This window comes from Alosa sapidissima, chromosome 7 (assembly GCF_018492685.1).
Source record: "Alosa sapidissima isolate fAloSap1 chromosome 7, fAloSap1.pri, whole genome shotgun sequence".
NCBI classification, from domain to species: Eukaryota; Metazoa; Chordata; class Actinopteri; order Clupeiformes; family Clupeidae; genus Alosa; species Alosa sapidissima.
This window is the reverse complement of record NC_055963.1, coordinates 30,560,147-30,581,462: the sequence shown is the minus strand read 5'-3', so window position 1 is coordinate 30,581,462 and position 21,316 is coordinate 30,560,147. Positions and strand designations below refer to the sequence as shown.

Below are 21,316 nucleotides of genomic sequence, written 5' to 3'. Positions count from 1 at the left end.
CTAAGTGTGTAGCCTACCTCTTCATACCAAGAATATAATGGATTAATTACTAAATAAATAGGTAAATATAGTTACAATACAGATAAATACAGATAAATAATATAAATAGATGGTTAAAATATGGTAATCAACCTTGCTTCTAAACATGTTTCAAGTAAATTCTAGCCTGGCTAGCGCCACCACTTCTCAATGAGACATGGTCTGGGAACCAAACGTTAATTTTCTCGTATTTGAAAAAAATGCCCAGATCCGTTTATTGGGTGCCACGGATGTCTATCAAATGCGTCTGTGCATAGCTCATCATCGTCTTGCTTTCCCCCTTGTTCTGTGATTGGTCCCCTATCTCAGGCGAAAATTTGCTCCATGGTCTCCAGGCTGCCTTAGCAGTGTGAATCAAATTGCGCGCAAGGCAGCATGGGAACACCCAGGCTAAGTCAATTCTTCAGAAAGCCATCAACCTGTTTCATGGTCCTCTTTTTTTCATGAATTATTCATTATCCGAGACAACAATTTTAACCATGTACATTCATTTCAAGCATTTTCTCTAGTCTTGATCTTAAATCTGAGCATGACATTGAATTCCCTATATGTGAAAACCTATAAAAGCACATTACATTCAGGTTTTTACCTTGTACAGTCCAAAAGATAAGTGATTAATTAGATTTTGACCTGGTGGCGGCCATATTGGATTTCTCCATTTTGAGGCATTATGGGACATTTTTGAGCCTGGCATACAGAAGATTTGAATTCAGCACCCTTCAAAACCCCTAAAAATGTTGTATGCCAAAAATTAACATGATTTGCCTTCAGTGTTAATTTCTTTTAAAAATTGATCTAGACTATAATTGCAAGGGAGGCCACTGTGGTTGGAGAATACGATAGTGACAGTAGTCGGTACAGTTTTCTTCAGTCACATGTGTATATATAAGTATATATACTCTTTTGATCCCGTGAGGGAAATTTGGTCTCTGCATTTAACCCAATCCGTGAATTAGTGAAACACACACAGCACACAGTGTACACACAGTGAGGTGAAGCACACACTAATCCCGGCGCAGTGAGCTGCCTGCATCAACAGCGGTGCTCGGGGAGCAGTGAGGGGTTAGGTGCCTTGCTCAAGGGCACATCAGCCGTGGCCCACTGGTCAGCATTTGGTCAGGATTTCTGAATATCTGATGTATCATGAAAGCGGCATAATGACAGTAATGGGACAGCACCTGGGACGTTTTTAAATTAAAAACACGTTTCCGTTTCATAGCATTCGTTTACAGATGTCTTTACATTCTTCCAGCCGACCTTTGGGTAGCCCATGTTTCACAGCTCAGCGCTATGAATGGTTAGTAATTCCCTTGGCCAAATTACATAAAGGCCACAGAAAGAGTGCGAGCGAGCCCTTGTGCACTTCGCAATTCCACAGTGGGACAGTCCTAAGCCCTCATGAAGTTAGCGGGGACACACATCAATGTCTGAGGGGGGACATTGTGATTCAGCCTATCTTCTGCTAACTCTCACTGGCTGAATCTTGATGTCCCCCCTCACAGTTACGAGACGAAGGCCTAGCATCTAACATTCATCAATTCAAAAAAATAGCCTACCAGGGTGAATGCGATCTAAAATGCTTGTTTATTTGCAATACAATAGCATACTACAATCTATTACATGATTTGAAAAAAAAAAAAGAGTATGTTGTCTTTGTTCAGCAAAAGCCACTAGGGGTCACCATTCACCAACACTAAAACAATTGGAACCACTGAGCTTCACAAAATATTGGACCTGCAACCTCAATTAGAAAGGATTAATTCACCAATATAACGTGGAGTGATGTGAGGGAGGCCAGACAACTCGAGTTCCTAGTCCAACACACAACAACCAACCAACCAACAACCTTGCCCCTCCATAACTATCCAGCCTTCTCATCCACCACAATCACACCCGCAGCCTCGGGTCCGTTGATGCAAACACCCTCAAGACATCAGGATCAAGCTCCAGACCTGGGGCAACAGGGCCTTCTTAGCTGCTGCACGCCCCCTCTGAAATGCCCTCCCCGACCACATTAAACAGTCAAACACCTTACCATCCTTCAAACAGGCCCTCAAAACTCACCTCTTCAAACTTGCTTTTTCCTGGTTTTTCAGCTTTTCTTTTTTCATTGCTTTGTCCGAGTACCTGTGTGTTTTTCTTTCTGTTTATGTAACCTTGTCCATGTCCCTTGTCTGTTTGTTATGTACAAATGTAAAAACGGTACAGCGTCTTTGAGTTTCTTGAAAAGCGCTATACAAATTAAATGTATTATTATTATTATTATTATTATTATTATTGTAGAATTTTTATTTTTATTTTATTTTAATAAGGATGAGGGGCACTGTAACTCGTAGCCCTTTGATCAATGGAGCTTAGACATAAAACATTAGTAGGAAGAGCTGCTTCTGCAAAACTGAGGGCACTAGCACACACATAAAACCAATGAAAGGCCAATAAAAAAAAGCACCTCAAGCAAACTGGTATTGATTACCGTAAAATGTAGCACCTTTAATAGCTCAGGGAAAGACAAAGAGCAAGACAGAGAAGATGCAGGAAGAGGAGAAGAAGAGAGAAATTAAGAGGAAACTTTTCCGTTTTCTTCCATTGTGGCTGAGCCTGAATGGTTGTTTCCCTGCAGCACAATATTATCAGCCTGCTTAGCACATTGTGTCTGTGCTGCTTCTGCAGGGGCTATGGATGTACAGGAAATGTGAATTTCACTAGGAGACAGCTGAGCGGAGGGTAATTTAATTCAGGAGTGAGCCTTGCGGCCAGCAGAGTAAGGTGAGCTACTTTACCTTCGAAGGTGTTCAACCTGGCTTTCTGTGGACAAGGGAGCAAAACAAGGGACATTCTGGCTCCAAAAAGCCATTAAAACATCTCATTCATGAAAAACTCAATTGTGTTTTTTAAAAGGTCATCTTCATGCTCATTTTAGTTGCTGTCTGAATAAAAAGAATGCAAAGAACACACAACGCTATTTAGAAAGCTAACAAAGGTTGTGGTGATGGTTGCATGTTATTGTGTGTTGTGTGAATGCCCCCCCCCCACACACACACACACACAGACATACTGTACATACTGCCACCATTGCTATTCACCATGCCAATCCTGACATTCCATGCCAGTCTAAAATCTTTGACATAAATGTTTACAGCTCTGGCATTTTCAATTGTGTGGTTTCTGAGTAGCATGTTCAATGGAATCAACTGGAGTACAAAACATTCTCAAATTAGTCAAAGCATTTTTTATGAGATATATTTCTCATGCAATGAGGTTAGAGAATTATTAGACTGTAAACGGTAATGCTATAATCTACCACAGGGTGGCAGTAAAGCTCTTTCTCTGTTACACCAGTGGGTCCTAATGACTTCTTAGCAGGGGGCAGAGGAAAATGCCTATGAATGCTTCTGAACACAGCTCCTCTGGGAGTAATTATCCATCTCCACGGGCTAAGTTGTTGTTGAGAAATTACAGATGACATTTTGGACCTTCTTGTGTTCAGCAGCTGCACTCTGAACTTGCTCAAAAATTAATGGCAGCCTCCCCCCGACACATCTAAGATATAAATCATCTTTTAACAGTATATTTAAGACAGTAGGCACACTAAGGGGCACTGTATCTCGCAGCCCTTTTTTGATCTATTTTATGGAGCTTGGACATGAAGCAAGAGCTGCTGCTGCAAAACTGGGGGCACTAGCACACACATAAAACCATGGCCATGGTCTATTAAAGGGACACCAGGCAACGTTTTCGTGTTAATTAATCATCTTCGTAAGTCTGTATATGGTTAAATGACTCATTACGGGGCGAATGAAGGCTCTCTCGCCCTGTAATGGATTAAGGAAGAATATCCCACTTACAAGTTCGGTGTATCCTACCCGCCGACCGAAGCAGGATCAGTTTACAGCACAGAGGCAGGCTAACGAAACGCTAGAGATTGTTGCAAACGTGTGTATAATGGCAGAGCCTGCGAAGAAGCAGCGAAAACCCTTGACAGAAGACACAAAGAAAAGGAAAAGAGCTTCAGACCGAGCGAGGAAAAGCATCAGGCTTGCCTGGTGTCCCTTTAAAAAAAAGGTACACCGACCAAGCCAGCGTATTTAGCAATAGTTGCTTGCAATGTTGTGTGTTTGATTCACACTAGAAAAGCAGGCCATGGAGAAAAACTCAGTAGAACTTGCCAGAGTGCCATTTAATCAAACTGATTCATGATGACTGCCTCCAAGACGTAATATCCCAGCATGCCAATCTCCCAATTTCCAGTGATTCACAGTATAGGCAAAATAAATTCCCACACAGTGACTAGAGAATGAAATATGTGAGCATAGCTGACAGTTGGGAGTAGCGTCACAATGTTGCATTCTGCCAGGTTCTTTCTCTTTCTCTCTCTCTCTCTCTCTATGGTGGGTGTTTCTCGTGAGACGCTGAGTGCTGAGGCCCTGATGGAAAAGTCTTCAGAACTGAGTCATTCCTTGCAGCCCCGCCAGTCACCGTAGCCTTATGCTGCTGCCTGTGTGGGAATGGGCCTGCCAATGCGGCTATGTTCCACCACACTGGACTGGACATGGCACACAGAGGTGGATGCGCGCACAGCAGAGAGAAAAAGGACTCAAGTTCTCAAAACAGGCCTGCAAAGTCAAGAGGTGTTCTGGTGCGCCACTCGAGGAATGACCACATGTTTTTCTGGCCTGTGTTCAGTAATGCAACAAAACTTCAGGTGTCTTGGTTGTTACTCAGACAGGGATCAGATGTATTTCCTCATTTCCCTTTTGTCTTTACCTCTAGTGTTTTAAATTGTTCCTTTACTCCCCTTGCTGTCGACTTCAAAGGGCCTGCACTAAAGGACACGGGGGAATAGGCCTTTGCTGAGCTAAATCGTCTTATTGTATGAGACATCTTTATGCTTGAATCCGGCCAGTGTAACTTCAAATGCACGGATACTGTTGCAACAACCAACTGATTCATGTGCTTTCATCCATTCTCTGGGATTGCTTTCAGCTGTGCCCGGCCCCTGACTCTTCCCCAACATCAAGTCATCTGTTTAATATACAGCGATGTATCACTAGGATAATGAAGAAAGTTTACAAGAACTATACACAACATTTAGCCTCCTCATGCATCTTAAATAACTTAAATAGTATGTTACAAAATAGTTGGTTGTTGTTTCTAAACAACAGTTCTAACCAGGACGGTCAGAGCAAGCAGTTAGTGAATCAGCTCTATGTACCGCCAGCACCAACGCAGGGGGACAGTAAAGACGTTTTACAGTTTGTAGCTCCCACAACAGCTGTAACATTCAACATTGTTAAACATTTACAACACAGTGGTCCACTGCCAGGTTTTCACTAAACTCCCTGGTTCCTTCCTCTCTTCCAACCCATCCATCAGAGCATGTACAGCACTTGGGCAATTCTGAGGCATGAGATGTTTGCGATGGGAGGGATGCAGGGGAACGTTTGGTGCCGAACCCAACTAGGCCAAGGCTCAGGAAGGCGTGGTGCTGGGGTGTGACGGGTTGCATAAAATCCACAAATAAGTGTGTCTGTAGACCGCCTGGTTGGGTATTACCTCACAGAATGCTCGTCTACTGAATCATATGGTTTTCAGGCAGAGGAGTTCGGTGCAGACCACAAGAGAGTAGGGTGTGCTATGAGTACAGGTGGTGGTTGGTAGAGAGAGGGGAGCACACTCATCAAAAATGACAGTCATGACTAATGATGGAAAGAGATTGTGAAAGTGATGGTGGTTTGATGTCGGCTTGAAGCTGCTCTCTCAAGCTCTGATGTAAGAAAACCATTTGGAATTTTAAGAAGGATAATCCAACTATCTAGCTATGGATGACTATGGTCTCCCAAACCATCAACCCCAATCATATGTTCTTCTAGCTCGTGTAGATAGATAGGCCCGGAGCCATAAAGAAAGTGAGAGTTGTGACACTCTGATGTCACAGCCAAGTGCCATGTATTTCATGTACTCTAAACACAGCATATATATGTTTAAAAAGCATGCATACACATGAAATATATCAAATAGGCTTATTATCTATGCTAATTCAATGCAATTCAATACATTTTGGTCTGTACCATGAAGGGGAAACTGATTCAACTATATAAACCATATATTTTCTGAAAGCTTAGACCCCTCAGGATGTAATATAACATGACATGAGACATGTCCCACCCTTCTTATTAGTATGCTGCCCATGCATAATACATTGGGTATTGGTAAATAGTGGCTAATACCGTTTTGGGCTATCATGTCATGAGGAGGGTGACCAATGTCAAAACCCATGTCACTTCACATCTTGAGGGTATTATGCTTTCAGACAATGTATGGTTTAGGTGGTTTAATTTGTTTTTCCTCCATGGTACAGCCCAAAATGTATCAGCCATACGCTTAATTTACCAATACCTAATGTGTTAAGCATGGGCCGCATACTAATGACGAGGGTGGGACATGTTTCATGTAATGTTAGATCACATCCTGAGAGTGTAAGCTTTCAGAAAATGATATGGTTTATATGGTTGAACCAGTTTTTCTTAAAGGGCACAGACCTAAAGGTATCAGCCATATACCCGATTTACCAATACCCAATGTGTAATGTATGAGCAACATACTAATGAGGAGGGTGGGACATGTCTCATGTCATGTTAGATCACATCCTGAGGGTCTACGCTTTCAGAAAATATATGGTTTATATAATTGAACCAGTTTTTCCTAAATGGCACAGACCCAAAGGTATCAGCCATATACCGATTTACCAATACCCAATGTGTTATGCTTGGGATGCATACTAATGAGGAGGGTGGGACATGTCTCATGTCATGTTAGATCACATCCTGAGGGTCTACGCTTTCAGAAAATATATGGTTTATATAATTGAACCAGTTTTTCCTAAAGGGCACAGACCTAAAGGTATCAGCCATATACCCGATTTATCAATACCCAATGTGTAAGGCATGGGCAGCATACTAATGAGGAGGGTGGGACATGGCTCATGTCATGTTAGATCACATCCTGAGGGTCTAAGTTTTCAGAAAATATATGGTGTATATATAGTTGAACCAGTTTTTCCTAAATGGCACAGACCCAAAGGTATCAGCCATATACCGATTTACTGTACCAATACCCAATGTGTTATGCATGGGCTGCATACTAATGAGGAGGGTGGGACATGTCTCATGTCATGTTAGATCACATCCTGAGGGTCTAAGCTTTCAGAAAATATATGGTTTATATAGTTGAATCAGTTTTCTCTTCATGGTACAGACCAAAATGTATTATGTGTACACATTCTTCACCTAAATCCATAAAATCCCATTCATTTCAATGGTAAATTCACTTAAGTGGTCTGCAGGTACAGTGGGAATGAGTTTATTTCTTGTTAACATGATTTTTCTTAAGCTCTGGGCTACAAGATAATACCACTTTTTTTGGGAAAAAGACAATAATCTCATGCCAAAGTCAGATAACTGACTTTTACCCTAAACTGGCACCTCAACCGTTTGGTAGAGGTTCATAGAAATTGAATGGGAGCCGTGGCCTACTGGTTAGCGCTTCGGACTTGTAACCGGAGGGTTGCCGGTTCGACCAGTAGGCACGGCTGAAGTGCCCTTGAGCAAGGCACCTAACCCCTCACTGCTCCCCGAGCGCCGCTGTAGCAGGCAGCTCACTGCGCTGGGATTAGTGTGTGCTTCACCTCACTGTGTGCTGAGTGTGTTTCACTAATTCACGGATTGGGATAAATGCCCACCAATGAGATCTAAATTTCCCTCACGGGATCAAAAAAGTATACTTACTTACTTTGGAAAAAAATTCACAGATTTTTCATACTACAGCCTAATAGAGCAAGATAAAACAACAAAATATTTTTGTCATCACTTTTATCATGGTGTGCCAGTTAAAGGGTTAAAGAGATAAAGATAGATAGATGTTTTTATTGATCATTTTACAAATTAATCTTGCACCATACAGCTCGTCAGATACGGAGACAACAAGCAACAACAGGACAACCACACACTTACACAAAAGCAATAGGCCCACACAACACCACACATCCCTCTGCTCAACAACCTGAACCGCTTCTTTGCTCGCTTTGAAGCACAAAACAGCACCTGCCCACAGAAGACCCATCCCCCTCTACATGAGCAGCCCCTGTGCCTCTCTGCCGACAGCGTGAAGAGGACACTTGCTGCTATCAACACCCGTAAGGCAACAGGTCCAGACAACATCCCAGGTCGTGCGCTGAAGGACTGCGCAGGGGAGCTTAAGGATGTCTTCACAGACATCTTTAACACTTCCCTGAAGCAAGCCATCGTCCCATCATGTTTCAAAGCTGCCACCATCATACCTGTGCCGAAGAAAACTGCTCCATCCTGCTTCAATGACTACCGCCCTGTGGCACTGACACCCATCATCATGAAGTGCTTTGAGCGGCTTGTCATGTCACATATCAAATCCATTCTCCCCCCCACCCTGGACCCCTTCCAGTTTGCATACCGAGCCAAGCGGTCTACAGAGGATGCAATCTGCTCTGCCCTCCACCCAGCCCTCACCCACCTGGAAAAAGGAGACTCATATGTGAGATTGCTGTTTATAGACTTCAGTTCTGCATTCAACACCATAATACCACAACAACTCATCTGCAAACTTGACAAACTGGGACTCAGTACCTACCTCTGCAACTGGCTACTGGACTTCCTCTGTCAGAGGCCTCAAGTAGTACGTGTTGGCAACAATACCTCAAGCAGCATCACACTGAGCACAGGGGCCCCCCAAGGCTGCGTGCTCAGTCCGCTGCTCTTCACCCTGCTGACGCATGACTGCACTGCAACCTACAGCAACAATCACATAGTGAAATTTGCTGACGACACAACTCTGGTGGGTCTCATCACCAAGGGCGACGAGACTCAATACAGGTTGGAGGTCGACCATCTGACCACGTGGTGCAGGGACAACAACCTCCTGCTGAACGTCAGCAAGACCAAAGAGATTGTTGTTGACTTCCGGAGAGGTCACACCCAACACCTGCCACTGACCATCGACGGTGCTGTGGTGGAGAGAGCAAGCAGCACCAAATTCCTGGGGGTGCACATCAGCGAAGACCTCTCCTGGACCACCAACACTGCATCACTGACGAAGAGAGCTCAGCGCCGCCTGTACTTCCTGCGGAAACTCAGGCGAGCAAGTGCTCCACCAGCCATCATGACCACATTCTACCGAGGCACCATTGAGAGCATCCTCTCCAGCTGTATCGCTGTGTGGGGCGGAAGCTGCACTGAATACAACAGGAAAGCCCTGCAGCGCATAGTGAACACAGCTGGAAGGATTATTGGTGCCTCACTCCCCTCCCTGAAGGACATTTACACCACCCACCTCACCCGCAAGGCGACCAAAATTGTGAGTGATGCAAGTCACCCCGCTCACAATCTGTTCGATCTACTGCCCTCTGGGAAGAGGTACAGAAGCCTGCGCTCCCGCACTACCAGACTCACCAACAGCTTCATACACCAAGCTGTAAGGATGCTGAACTCTCTCCCTCCTCTCCCCCCTCCACCCTCAGCTACATAACATCCTGGACATTGGACCCACAATGGCCGCGTGCACTACTCCACTTGCACACTTGCACACTTGTACACTTTACAACTTGTTGTTGTTGTCCTGAAAACACAACACTTCTGCTGCTCTTACATAACTTGCACCACTATGTCACTTTCTTTCTTAGGTCAAACAGAACTACCCAAGCCTTTTATTGGCCTGACTTTGCACTAGTATTTTATTGACTGTCTATGCACAATTTCAACCAAATTTTGCTGCTCTTATTATTTTTTTTATTTTTATTTTTTTTCATTATTATATGTGCCCTCTTATTTACTTACTTTTTTTGTTTACTTGAATGTTATGTTTGTCTGTGGACTTAAATTGGTAAAATATGTCTTGTCTTCACCGTGGGATAGTGAGAAACGTAATTTCGATCTCTTTGTATGTCTGGAACATGTGAAGAAATTGACAATAAAGCTGACTTTGATTTCTCTAAATGGAATAGTAAAGTGAGGTTAGTGGCATTTTAATATGGTATTGAAGTGCAGTATTATCACACATAGAGATTTAATTTTCCCTTCCTAATTTATTAAAATGTAATGCTGCAGGGATGAATGATCCGTGAGCCCAGTTGGTTTGGAAGGACAGCAGCAGTTTTTTAGTGCTGTTTTAAAAACCTGTTATTTGATCAACTTAACATTGAACATGCTTGGCAAGCATGGGAAATGAACAGAGAGAATGCCAGTGTTTGGAACTATTCCGTCTCCATCACCCGGAAACTGGCAGAAAGCTGCGCTGCCAGTCTTTACAAAGGTGTCCTGTGGGCATGTCGTTACTCTACTATCGCAAACACTGGCAGATTTATCTTTACAAATAAGGTCAACAAGTATTTAATTTCCACCATGGTTAATGCCCCCCTAGTGGGATTAGGTCCATAATGTGTTAGACTAGGCTACTTTTGAAATGTCTTAAAGGAGAATTCCGGTGTGATATTGACCTAAAGTGTATCGAAACATGATACCGAGTGTGAACGTATGTCTCATAGCCCATCTCGGCTTGTCCCCTGCACTCCAAAATTTGGCGCTAGTTAGCCGATGCTACCAACATCTTCTTCAATAGTGGTGCTTCGGCATCGGGCTAGCCATGCAAATAAATCACTGTTTTACACCCATTTACGAGGCTCAATGTATCTCCACACTTCATTGGTAGACTTCCTAGGGCCCTGACATTTAAAACGAGACATTGAAAACTTTGAAAAAGCACTGGTAGTTTACTTACAAGACGATTTATACAGACAGTATCTTCACGAAGTTTAACGTTTGCAGCCATCTTGAATTTAGTCACGATAAGTCGAGCAATGAGTAAGAATGAACAGGTATGATAAGGGATCAGATTCCAAAAATAATTCAGTGGAAATGCATGGATTCCAGTTTCTTCCAGTAGCAGCAACTGGAATCCATGCATTTCCACTGAATTATTTTTGGAATCTGATCCCTTATCATAGCTGTTCATTCTTACTCGTTGCTCGACTTATCGTGACTAAATTCAAGATGGCTGCAAACGCTAAACTTCGTGAAGATACTGTCTGTATAAATCGTCTTGTAAGTAAACTACCAGTGCTTTTTCAAAGTTCTCAATGTCTCGTTTTAAATGTCAGGGCCCTAGGAAGTCTACCAATGAAGTGTGGAGATACATTGAGCCTCATAAATGGGTGTAAAACAGTGATTTATTTGCATGGCTAGCCCGATGCCGAAGCACCACTACTGAAAAAGTTGTTGGTAGCATCGGCTAACTAGCGCCAGATTTTGGAGTGCAGGGGACAAGTCGAGATGGGCTATGAGACATACGTTCACACTCGGTATCATGTTTCAATACACTTTAGGTCAATATCACACCGGAATTCTCCTTTAAATAAATATTTTTGCGCATGGGATCAACTGAATAATAATTAGGTTACAAGTTGAAATAAATGCTGTAGTCTTTAATCGCATGCGTCTGCCTATAAAATATGCTAAACTATCTGAACATTTTTGAATATGCTTCGTTTTAATGGGAGTCCGGCAAACTGATCAGTGGGCATTGTGAAAATGTTTACGTCAACAATTGCAGGCTGCTATTCATCACGATCCTTGTGAGGAAAAGGCACAGGTTAACTGATTAGGTCTCTTCTTGCAGATTAGAACTGCGCGCCTGGAGAAATATGCTAATCAACCAAGCACTGTGGTAGGGAGGTTCATACTAGCAGCTGGGAGCTATTTTACCACGTGACAGGAGTGATGTTTCTCTTGCTGTAGCAGCCATCATTACACTCAATACCAGTCCATCCTAAAAAAGGAAAGAAGCACAAGGATAAAACCAACCATGGATTAACACGGGAGAATTATTCTTTCTAACGAGATTTGATTACATCGCCTTTTCCACCTATGATTTGTTTTCTTACTTTTGTAGAAGTAAAGGTAAGTTTGAATGTCTTAATCGTTTTTCTAAAAGCTTTTGTCTTCCTAAATTCGGAATGTTTGCATGTGCAAACGGATCATATTACCAGCTTTTAGGGGGGCATGCTGTTTTAGAGACGCTTTGAATTGTTTTAGAAAGAATCTGCGTCGCTAAACTACATAGGCTTGCTAAGATAGGCTACAAGCTAACGTTAGATTTTTTTTTTGTTGCCGCCGCACCCGAATGTAAATAATAAATTGGTAGGCAATGCATCCACCACTTCCTGTTTTATGAGAACATTTTAGAAATACTAGAAGGGTAGGCTAATATAGGCTATATTTGTGTTATGTTGTCTGAAATGCAGACAAATAGGCTATAGGCTACGACAAATGTTGTTTAAACACGGCAAAGCGGTCTTAAATTTATAGCATACTCTGGATAGAAATGGGTTTGAAAGGTTTAATGTAGCCTATGTTTGCAGGCTAACGATATTGTGGGATAGGCTACTCAGTTGACGTAGGCTAAGACACATTTGTTTGGTTTTCTGAAGAAAAATGTTCCTACTTGACAAGTTCTGCGGATTATCAAGTGCTATCCGTTGTCCCTTATCAACCTAACCACACTTCAGTTTCATTTTAGAGAGGGAAGAAGGCTACCTTTCACCGACTTTAAAAGTAGTCTTTCGGTTTTGAAGAGGCAACATTGTTACAGTTTCATTCTTCACTTCATGCGCAAGTACTGTAAGGGTTTGCGCATCTAAGCTCGTGCAAAGTTCCAAATAATATACCAATTGTTAAGCCTTTTCAGTGTCGGTCGTTGTCAGACCTTTGTCTGAACTGTTTCCTCCTACCGAGCTGATTTTGAAGCAATAATATTGCGTTTAAGTGCAGGCTTGACGTCACCTTTTAAGCAATCGCTTTTGGACCGTTTGTCGAACTTTTATTTCGGATCACTTCGGCCGCTTCATGGCACCTCACTTATGGCCTTCAGCCAGCCACACTCATATTCTGACTTGAACAAGGTTCTGTGGCAATTTATTGCGTTAAAGCCTATTGCTCTGTTACAGTATCAGTTTAGGTAACGTTGTTGGTTCAAAGGCCAATTGTGTCCTCAGACAACATGAACTAGCGTTCTTGTGACCATTGACGCATTTCATTCGCTAGGTAGACTACAAGCATAAACTAACTAGTCTACCTGGTGAAAGTTCTAGCCTGACTCAATAACCCAAGCCTGTAGTCTACCTCCATACAGTAGAGTAGACCATCATGCAGTCGCTCAAAATTCACCAGGAAAGAACCCTATAGTCTTTCTCTAGCCTATTGTGTTGGGAAAGACCATAGCCTAGATTACAGAATTTGAAAAGAAACATGGTCACATTCCTTTTCACACAAACAGTTAATTTTAGCCAACATTTTCCAGTTAGAGTTGCCAGTGTGTTGTCACAGACTGTTCTGTAAACCCCATGGATGCAAGCCTGTGCCAGTGGCTGCAAACTAGTTCATCTAAAGGCTTCCACATGAAGTTGTTTTTGCTGTCCAATTTCCTCAAGACAGAGGCCCAAGCAGGTCCCTTGGTAATGCTGAGGAACATTGGTTGTTTTAAGCCAAGTGGTTGTGTGAATGTGCAATACTCAAATTTGAGGGTATGCCAGTTAGACCATTACTGTAGCTGTAATCCTGAATAGGCCTACTGGGTAAAAATGTGAGGTGTAATTGTGAGTATTTCATCACACTAGTTTGTGGGATTGTCCATCGGGTACCTGGAAATGACAGGGAATATCTGGAAGACAGGAACTGGTCTAGGGCTGGTCTAGACTCCTTAAACTGACATGATTCATGCATTGTGTTGTCCATGATTCTTGGCAGAATGTTGGGAACTTAAAGGTGGAACTGTTTTTTTGTTTGGTTGTTTTTCTTTTTTCTGTAGTGCTAAGACCTGTGTTCCTGAAGCTGCCTTTACGTAGTTCTTATTTCTGTCCTCTCAATAGGTGGCTTTACATTGACACTTTCATTCTGAATTGGAAAAATAGCTCAATCAGAATAAAAATGATTAACACCTTGATTGGAATAAAAATGCTGATTCGGTTAGAATTTCAATTGGAAGGAAGGGGTGGTGTACTCTGAACAGCCATATCTTCTCAAGGAAAAGTAAAGCCACAACAGCTATTCCGATCAAAGATTCTAGAGTGTCTGTAAGCACCGAATTGGAATAGAATGTGCCCATTGTAAACAGATGGCATGACTTTTTTTCGGATCGACAAAAAAAACTTAATGTAAACCCACCTAATGAGGCATGGCCTATCTCCACATAATTGCAAATTAGATGTTTTAAAATCACAATCCAAACAGGCATTGTAGGCACTGGTCTGGTTTTCAGTGTTTTTCTTGAATTATGAAAGTTCTCAGTCAGCTGATGCAGCTGATATAGCCTGTGGCATCTCTCTGACCTGCCCCATTTGAGACAGGACAGCTGTTATCACATGTCTATAAAGTGACCTTTTAATGTACAGAATGGGATCAAAGACCTTCAGTTTCAAACATGCACTTTCCTTGTTATGATGAGGATCTCTATCTCTTAAGCCTAGATTAAGTCTGCCTATATGGTCACATTGCATTCATGCATTAAGGATTCACCTTTATGTCATTTTGGCCTGTGTGAGCGTAGTGCTTTTACAACATACTTCAGCTCAGCTCATTGGTGATTGTCAGAATTATTTAGAGTGGCAGTTGCCTGCCAAGTTATGTAACTCGACTAATTTGCCTGCTCATTATGCAGACATGCAGTGTATTTTGAGTCCTTTTTCTTTTTTTCCTTATTATGCATGCAAGAGTTGTCTGTTCAGGACTTTGGAGGAAAGTGGTGCTTGTATGAAGTGCATGCATGTGAACAGAACAGCTTTGCTCAGCATTTTTTTTGCCAGATGCCCCACATATTACATCTTGGGTTGGATAAACCCTATATCAAGTTCCCTTCCAACTCCACAATGTGTGGTCTGCCAGTAGAATTAGAACAGATTGGATTCAGCAGTTTGCCCTGGACAGACCCAATCAGAAAGTAGGTTACAGCCATGCCACAGCCAGGCCACTCAGGGCTGTCAGAGTTTGATGATAAAGGTTATCACTAGTGTTCAAGGCTTCAACTCACGAGTGTCTCTCTATCTCCATCTCTCTCTCACACACACACACACACACTCTCTCTCTCACACACACACACACTCTCTCTCTCACACACACACACACTCTCTCTCTCACACACACACACACTCTCTCTCTCACACACACACACACTCTCTCTCTCACACACACACACACTCTCTCTCTCACACACACACACACTCTCTCTCTCTCACACACACACACTCTCTCTCTCTCACACACACACACACTCTCTCTCACACACACACACACACACTCTCTCTCTCACACACACACACACTCTCTCTCACACACACACACTCTCTCTCACACACACTCTCTCTGCGCTTCTCTCCTCTCCTTGCGTGTGCATCATCATGGAGAGACAAGGCCAGGCGTGCTCACACAGGTCACCCAGTTTTATGCCGGAGCCTCCCCGCTTTGAAAGAACTTCTGCCTTGAGAGGGAGAACGGGGAGTGTCTCAGGATGGAATCCAGCTCGGCAGGCTCTGAGATGGGAGCGCGTTTGGCGCTGAAAGCATTAAGTGAAGGCAGTACAGTGAATGGCGATGTATTTAGACCACTGAGGTTTAAATTCCACTCTGTCATTAACTCCTTTTGTTCACATGCCAGAATTATTGGAGTGTATGGACTTGACACCGAGGACCTTTGTTGGCGAGTTGTCTTACCTGTTCTGCAGTGTATGTTTTTCTCACGTTCATCTCATCAAAATCATACAGATGGCAGTTGAGAAGATTGTTGTTATTCAGTGTTAAGATAAGAATACTTCCTTTGTACTCTGCCCCCTCCACATTTGCCTTTTTGCTGTACGTTTTTTGCAGCTCCTGGTCATTTTACATTGTTATTTTATTTTTTTACAATTTCAGTAGTTGCCCCGTTGGACCCACATGGACCTGTTTATTGTAGATAGAAGATACACCTTGTCATGTTGTGGTCATTATTCAGTAAGGTTCATAATGTAAATTGACACACAGCAGTTAATCATTTTATACAGTATTTGCTCATGCTCTCATCCAAAATTTTCAAAGTGATGCCATTTTAATATATGGCTTTAGTAGTCGTCAATCATTAAACCAGAAAGCTATATTGAAAAGTATTTTTGAATTTATGAATTGTCCATCATATGCAACAGTGAAATTGGTAGTTGAGAGCTGCTGTCATTTAGAGCTGTGGTATTGCACAGCTTGTAGCCTATTGTCTGGTGCACAGAGATAACCTGCACTCGGTCAATGTGCCTGACCGCAGGGAGTGCCTTTGTTCGAAATAGTTTGAAGCAGCCAAGAACAACAGAAATCAAAAGCTGTCTAATATTACCGTCTAGTTAGCAATGCTGTCTTGTTTAATATTTTATTGAGAAATACCCTTGGAGAGTGTTGCAGTGAACACTGATTGGTCTATTAGCCGTTGCACTTCCAGAATTTAATTGGTCAGAATGTTGTTTGCTGTTCGATAATTCGCCTGAGTTTATTGTTTTCTGTTGAAGGACCCAACGTACAGGAAGGAACGCAAGTGTCTTTGAAATATTGAACTAGCCGGCAAGCCGCCAAACACCGATAGGCCTACCTACCGTTTTTGTAATATAAACAAATAAAACATTTGTTGCAGTATTAAATTGCAAACTTCTAGCATGTCAATCCTTGAAATACAGAACTACCAGCTAGCCACCAAACATCGATGTACTGTCTTACCTATTAGGGGTTTGCACGGCGTGTCATCAGATCTGGACATCGCCATATTGGAGATACTCGCCTCATTAGAAAGCATTAGGCACTGAAGTAAATCCCTAACATCGTCAAGGAAAATGGTTTATTATTGCTGTGTTTTAGGTTGTACCAACAGGTCAGACTGAGAAACATCTGGTGTAGGTATCGACTTCCAAAAGTTATTAAAAAACCAGGGAGAAGGGACAATAATGCCAAAAGTTATCAGAGGAAGGGGGGCGCTTGTGGTTGAACTTGGTACTTTGTCTCCCTCACCCAACTCATATGGATCTGCGCTGCCAATAATCCGTAATTTCTCGAAATATCGCGCCTTTTCTTGTGGTCCAAGTCCTGCCCTATATGCTTTTGCGTCTTAGACGCATTTTGATGAGCTTTTCTGTTGTTTAGACACGGCTAAAATCACATAAGATATCCAAAGTGCATAATACTCCATTGTACTTCATTCACTGAGTATCGTCAATATGGCCGCGCGTGCTGGGTTACCATAGTTACCGGCCAGAACGTGACGTCGGTGCAAACCCCTAATAGGAATGTCGCCTATTATCAACCATTATTGTCCATTATTTCCAACTATATCACTTAATAGCTAGCCATCAAACATCGTATTTCCTTTTTTTTTTTTTTTTTTTTTTTTTTTTTTTTTTTGTATTTATTTATTTTTTTATTTGCAAACATCATTGACATTACAGAAAATGCAACACTACGACATGCACATGAATACTACATACGACAAACAGACGTACATTACATAAACACATACTGTAACTTAACAAGACATCACATTGACTTGGCTTCCACAAACATAACACAACATAACATTAATAACAGAAAGGCTAAGGATGATTTGCGTCCAGGATGATTACAGATATGATTATCAGGGATTAAATTGATGACCGGAATGAAAAGAAGGGGGGATGGGGGGGGGGGGGGGGTGCGGATGGTAGCTCTAAGAGTGTGAATGAGGTGGTGTTGGGATGGGGATTGGGGGTGAGGGGTAGTGAGTATGTGAGGATGTATGTGTGTGTGTGTGTGTGTGTGCGCGCATATGTATAAGGCTGGCTTGCTGTTGGGCCAGGAGGAGAGAAGCTGGAACATAGAGAGGGAGGGTTTCAGAGGAGAGGAGTTGTAATTATTCTATTAATGATAAGTATAATAATAGGAATAACTGATTGCCTGGTTGATTGCCTGACTGATTGCCAACCTGGGCACCCATTAATGGCCACAGTTCCACCCAGCCCCTGCAGTTATACTGCGACGAGCTGACAGAGGGGAGGACCTGCGTGCCACCCATCGCCCCAGGCCCCCAGCATATGCACACATCCCCCACTACCACGACCAACCACACCTCGCCCCCAGACCTTCACCCAACACGCCACTCTTGACCTAAATATGTACAGTATGTGAATGGCTAGGTTGAAATACATCGTACTTAATATTGTCTTAATAGTGTCACTTAATATTAATTTCTATACAAACCAAGACGGCGGATTCCTAAAGAAACACAAGCACCATAGGTGTATCTTAGCTATGTACTAAAAAATACATGTTACAGTGACTCAAAGAGCTGTAAACAGTGTTGAAGGCTACGTGTAGGCTACAAATCCGCTTGGAGCTCCAGTGGAATTTTGAATTGCGAACTTCTAGCCTGTCAATCCTTGAAATACAGAACTACTCAGCTAGCCACCAAAACATGCAGTCATACCTACCGTTTGTAATTTATGTTGGATTTTACAATGGCATCGAACGTGATTCAGCCAATCACAATCAAGGACCGGAACTATATGTTTTAGAAGAATCCCCATATCACTGTTACCATTATGACAAAGCTTTTAGAATTTTTATAAGGAGCAGCTTCTCAGTGCACTTTTCCATCAAGATGTACCACCTTCAGTGGCAATACCCTTTAGTCTAAAGGTAGCCTAGGTGATGTTAATCAGTCTGGTCACAGTGTTTCCTCTAAGTTTATTTCAGCATGGCGGCCCCCCACGGTTTAATTAATACCGCCACGGTATCAGAATCAGGACAGCACATTTGCTTTTTAAATAATCCTCTGACGTATCCTCCCCTGCTGGCTGCCGCTCACATTGCAATTTAACAATGAGTAGCCTGAACTAGTCAGAGGTTATTATGGCCCGTCCAGTTTCAGTTCACATGTAGCCTATTTAAAGCATTAACTTTCTTCTCAGTGTTTCCTCTTCATTTATTGGTGCCACTGCTTCATAATTAGAGGAGATGCAAAATATTGTCCGGAAGCATAGTAGGCTAAATGTCCTCCACTGGCTGCGGAAAATTGCAGTTTAAGAATAAACAGCAATGCTAATCCGCGGTACCTGTCTAGTTTTATTCCATAAATATATTGTTCTTATAGACGTTAGTGGCATGCGCTATCAAGAGCTTACATGTGCTACGCATGTTTGTCAACATCGCAAAAACTACAGTTGTCGCACAACTTGGTGGAAAGGTGTAGCCATGCAGGCCAAGGAAAACCCATTCATTTCTAAAGCTGATCGTAGCCTATAAAGTATTTCCCATGTCGTAGTCTATAGGCCTAAGCTCGCTTGCAACAACAGCAAAAATGAAACTGGAGAGAGGATGTCTCCACACCGCTGTTACATTAGATGAGCACTAAATCGCGAATCGACGCAGTAAAAAAGCAACGACTGCTGGTAGTAACGAAGGTAAATTGCAAAACATTTTGTATGCACTCGCAGTGATGGCCTAGTTGGCCTAATGTGAATCGCGGACTATAAAGTAGGCTAAATGAGATTTGCACCAAATAAAGGCAGTGTTGTGGGTTGTGTTTTTACAACGTGTTGGCACAAAACTTAATTTCTGTCATAAACAAAGTAAGCTAAGCGTTTCTCCATTGTCAACGTGAACTACCGGTATGTTCAAGTGTTCAAGTGACAATGTGGTTTAATGCATGGGTTAACGTGACGTCCCGGGAGCTGCCGCCACTGTAAAAAAAAAAATCTAGCGGAAACACTTGGTCATATGAGCCTTTCCTGTATTCCCTGACTGTGAGTGAAGTCCTCAGTGGTAGGTCTCCTTTAGGCAAGCTGTAAGGCGGGGATCACATTAGCCAGCGCCAAGCGGCAGGTTTCCTATTGTTCTCTATGTTTCGGCAGCGGATCGGTGGCAACGCTGGCATAACGCTAGCGTTGGTTCTAGCGCAACACTAGCGTATTCAATTGACAAACCGTTTGTGTTGCTTAGGAACGAGATAAAACGTATTATACTCTGGGCATTGCGTTATGTTTGCCGCTGCCGCTTGCCACTGGCTGATGTGATCCTCGCCTAAGTGCAGCCCTAGATGGTTCCTGACCACAGGTGGGGAAACATTCAGATTCTGCAGATTTTTCCGCACTGAGAACAACTAATATTTGAATGAGATTCCAAGTAGAGGAATTCAACAGAGCATGTGTGTGCTTGTGACAAGACTGCCCGTATGCACTGTAATCGGCCCTTATGGCAAGTGAGATGTTTCTTGGACGACATCACCCGCCGTTTCTGTGGGCTGCTCTGTGTGCTGCACATATTTAGTCTCCTCTCTTGTCCTCAAATCCTTCAGGAGGCACCCGATGGGGAGCTTCAAAGCCACCGGTGATTCAGCGGTCACACACACACCAGTGTCTGTCTAGTCAGGAAGTCCGTCTCGCAGCGGCACTCAGCGTCATATTGTGGCTTCTCATGAGTGAATACACTTCCCTCATCACTTCCTTTCCTGTGTGTGTGTGTGTTTATATTGGCATGACTCCTCAATCCGGGCCGATGACCGTTACTCTTATGTGGCATCGTACATGGGGAGGTGGGGGTGTGAGTACGTCATGTTAGATTCCAAGCTAATGAATTTACCGCTCCAGGTTGGGCATTATATGTAGTCCGTCTGGCTCCGTTGGCCTGGTTAGTCATGCAGGCCGACGCAAGGCCTGTTGGCAGCACCTCTGCTGTCACGCTATATGGTCGGACCCTGATGGCACCTGTTGGGGCCTGGGTGCTCCACCCGCGCACTCAGCAGAGCGGTTAAACCAGTCAAAGCTTGTGGATGCACAGCGGGCTCTCTTCTCCGCCCGTGCAAAGGTGCCTGAGCAGGCAGGAACCTGTCAGAGCGGAGCAGGGAGGTGGAGGGTGCCTTGAGTTTACCACTGTGTGCCATTGGGCTGGGGTGAGTTCAAGCAGACGCCACTGCCTCCAAAAATGTCATGGGCAAACAGGTTGGTAGAAATGTTAACCTCAGCCTACTGCATACCTGCAAACTAGTCAGAGGTTATTCTGTACTGCCATTCATTTTTTGAAGACCTACCTATCAGTTGTTTCTGAGGGCGGGCTTTATCTCTCTCAATTTCTTGTACGCATAGCCTGCCTATGGCTATGGCCTGTAGCAGCGATATGACCAAGGAAAAAAGAAAATGTTAGCTAACAATGGCCACATGCTACACT

At 43.1% G+C, this 21,316-nt stretch overlaps 1 protein-coding gene across 3 annotated transcripts in view; it reads left to right on the top strand.

Moving 5' to 3' along the window:
- spsb1 (splA/ryanodine receptor domain and SOCS box containing 1) overlaps positions 1 to 21,316 on the top strand; it is a 36,865-nt gene that overhangs the window by 6,045 nt on the left and 9,504 nt on the right. The window contains exon 1 of one of the 3 annotated variants that reach the window (XM_042097256.1): positions 11,557 to 12,020. The exons of 1 other annotated variant lie outside the window; for it this stretch is intronic. The gene's annotated coding sequence lies outside the window, so the exon portion shown is untranslated. Of the gene's footprint in view, positions 1 to 11,556; positions 12,021 to 19,648; positions 20,207 to 21,316 lie in introns of those variants that run through there. One more of the 3 variants, XM_042097258.1, reaches the window with a different exon arrangement.